Raw genomic sequence first — 3,182 nt, 5'->3', positions numbered from 1 at the left:
CCAGTCCAGTCTTGGGATTGTGGATCAAGGAGAGCTTCCTGGGGGAACTGGCATTTAAATTAAAACTAAAGGACTAAGAGTTGGTCAAATATAGGCTCAGGATTAGAAAGAAACAGGGTGGAGTCTAGCAGCCAGGAATTGCAAGTCAATCAGACGTGAGAGGTCAGAGTAGGGGGAAACAAGCAGCAGAAAAAAAAAAAAAAAAACAAGGCAAGAGCCAGGTGGGTGAAGAATTTCAGGTGGCAGTCTAAGGAGTTTGGATGGCTACCATCTTCAGGCATCTGTTGCTTCTACATCCTAGATCACAGTCACTGCCTGCAGAATTGATTTTACTTTGCAGAGCTGAACAGAATTCACGTATTTAAGAAGCGCTTAAAGAACAAAGAGTTCCCCACCCTGATCTGCCACAGAAGTTGCAATTCTTCGAGTTAAGGCCTTTCTTGGTGGCAAAGGTTGTTTTTCATCTATTCATTTAACATGTATTGAGGACCTATGAGCCGAATGTTCTAGACCTGAGAAATGGAGCAGTAAACAGGTCAAATAAGGTCCTCCCAACTCATCCTAGCCACCAAAGCAATCCCTCAACTCCAACAGAACTTGATATGATTTTTTCTTACAACACCCAGTACAGTTCTAGGTATAAAAGAGCCTTGTAAAGGCATCTCTTAGAAGGAGCTCCTTTTCTCTCTGTTTGCAGTGTTTGTGGCTCCATCAGCAGAGGTGTTCTGCTTCCTCACAGCTAGAGGTGGGCATGGAACTTACAGTGGACCAATTGGACTCTTCTCCCCAGAACTTTGCAGAGCTGGGTGAGCCAGAGAAGGGAAAAACCAGGAACCCATCCTTCTCAGCAACAAAGACCCACAGGGCAACCAATCCTCCCTTCTATTCCTGATGCCTAGGCCCCTGAGCTGGCCTGGATTTCTCCTTTTTGCAGTTCTGAGCCTGGTTGTCATTTTTTCCCCCTATCATTCTAGGAGCTTATCTCGTCCACAGCCCAGTTGTGCCAGGGCAGTGAGGTAGTTTGTGAAAAAGCCAGAGAAAGTCTCTGGAGACAGCATGCAAGACAAGATTTATTGGGGAAAGCTTTAACAAAATCAGTGACTCCAAGAAGAGTTTTGTGGCAACAGGCTGAACAGAAAGCACCTCTGTCCCTCTTGGTGCTTCTCCAAGCACTCCCTCCTCTCCCTCTAGGCGTTTTGCATAGGACACATATTCTTTCCACTGTGCCCTCAGTTCCCCACCAGTCCCCATTCAGAGAGGGCTGCAGAAACAGTGACATCATTAACATTGGCTTGCTTAGTTTGCTTGTCTGACCAGCAACTGTCCTGGCATACATGAAAGAAAGTAGCTTTCCACAGATAGCACTAACTTGCTAACTTGCCATAGTTCCCAGTGAGCTTAAGAGAAAGCCAGTGTCCTTAAGATCATATGTATCTGGATTTTTCTGCCCAGGCTTGCTATTCCCTTGACTAGGCTAGATTTTTGAGAACAGAAATGGTGCATTCAGAAACATAGTGATTTACTGTCCCCCTTCTCTTTAGGGGTGATACAGAATTTCCTCACCCTTTTGCTTTTTTGCCTAAATTGACTAAAGATGGTTTCATTTGCTTGCATTCAAAGAAATTTATCTGGTTCAGAGAGACAAGGTGATTTGTTTAAGATCACACAGCGAGGTCTAACCAACTCTAAATTCCCACCAAACCAGGTTGCTCATTGCTCCTCAAGGTCTGCCCTTTGGTCTGAAAGGTGTCTTTGTTAGTGTCATAAGCTGGTCTAAAGTTTAAGGAAGTGGCAGAAGCTCTCATTCTCCTGATAAATAACTAGAAAGATTGGGGCTAGCTATGCAAAGGTCAGGCATCAGGAAAAATAATTTTGTTTCCCAGGCTCTGCTCCTCCTTTGGTCTCTGGCCCCATACCACCCACTGTCCAGCCTTTCTCCACCATAATCTGCCCACTGACCAGAGTCAAGCAGCCAAGGTGCAGCAGTTACCACCTTTCTACCTACTCCTGAGGCTTGGTTTTCTGGTATCCAAGAAGCACCTAGTGTCATCTTTAGCCTGTTGCATTTTCAAGAGAACAGGAGAAAAGAATTTGATTGTACAATGTACAATGGAGACAGCATGCAAGACATGATTTATTGGGGAAAACTTTAACAAAATCAGTGACTCCAAGACCTCAGGATTGCCCACATTTCCTCTCACTGCATAGGATGAGATATGGCTTCAGGCTGAATAAGAGAATGGAGCTTCATGAAGGGAGGCAGGCCACGTGCCTGGCATGGCAAGGATGTTCAGGAAACGTTTGAACTGAGATAATTAATGAATATGTGGGAATGTGAAAAAGAGCTCTGCAAGCAATGTCATGCTTTGGATATTATGCTAAAAATCCTCCAGAAAATTTTCTTTCTGGAAGGAAGTTTGGATGGGACAAAGCACTGTAATCAAGACTGATTTAAAACCAGGTTTTAGCTTTTATAAGGATTGTTCTGTTTCCTGTTTACTACTTTTACTCCTGGGACTTAGCCCTTCTGGGATCCCAATCAAAAGCCTAGATTGTTCATTGGGACTCCTCATTCTTGATGACTCTGAGACTCCAACCTTGTGAGATGGCCAGAAGATATGCTCAAATTCTCAGGCTCTCATCCACCAATTATGAATCAGCAAATGACTCAGGTGAAAAAGTAACAGGGTCAAGTCCAACTCTGTGCACTCTTCTTCCAAGATCTTCACACCTCCAGTACTTGCTTCCATGACACTTTAAAGCAGATATTCTTTTTGTTTAAGTATTTATTTTGAGATGGGGGTTCTCACTACGTTGCCAGGCTGGTCTCAAACTTCTGGGCCTAAGTGATCCTTTCACTTCAGCTTTCCAAGGTCTGTAACTATATGCATATATCAAAACACCCTGCCAAACAGATATTTTAAATATTTTATTCAGCTTTTCTAGTCGTTTTCAACATAGGGGTTGGTAAGAAGCTAGTAGGTTGAATTTAGAAGCAGAAATCAATGAGAGATTTCACAAGAAGATTGAACAGAGAATCTTCTTAGCATGGCTTGGATAAAGACTAAGGTGAAATCAGATGTTTGGGATATAAGTTGGAAGACTTAAGTTTGAATCTAGGCTTTACCATAAGCTGCGAGATATTGGGAAAGCCTCAACTTCTGGAAAGATTAGAGATTAAC

The sequence above is a fragment of the Marmota flaviventris genome, chromosome 2 (assembly GCF_047511675.1).
Source record: "Marmota flaviventris isolate mMarFla1 chromosome 2, mMarFla1.hap1, whole genome shotgun sequence".
NCBI classification, from domain to species: Eukaryota; Metazoa; Chordata; class Mammalia; order Rodentia; family Sciuridae; genus Marmota; species Marmota flaviventris.
Note: the sequence above shows the minus strand (reverse complement) of the source record.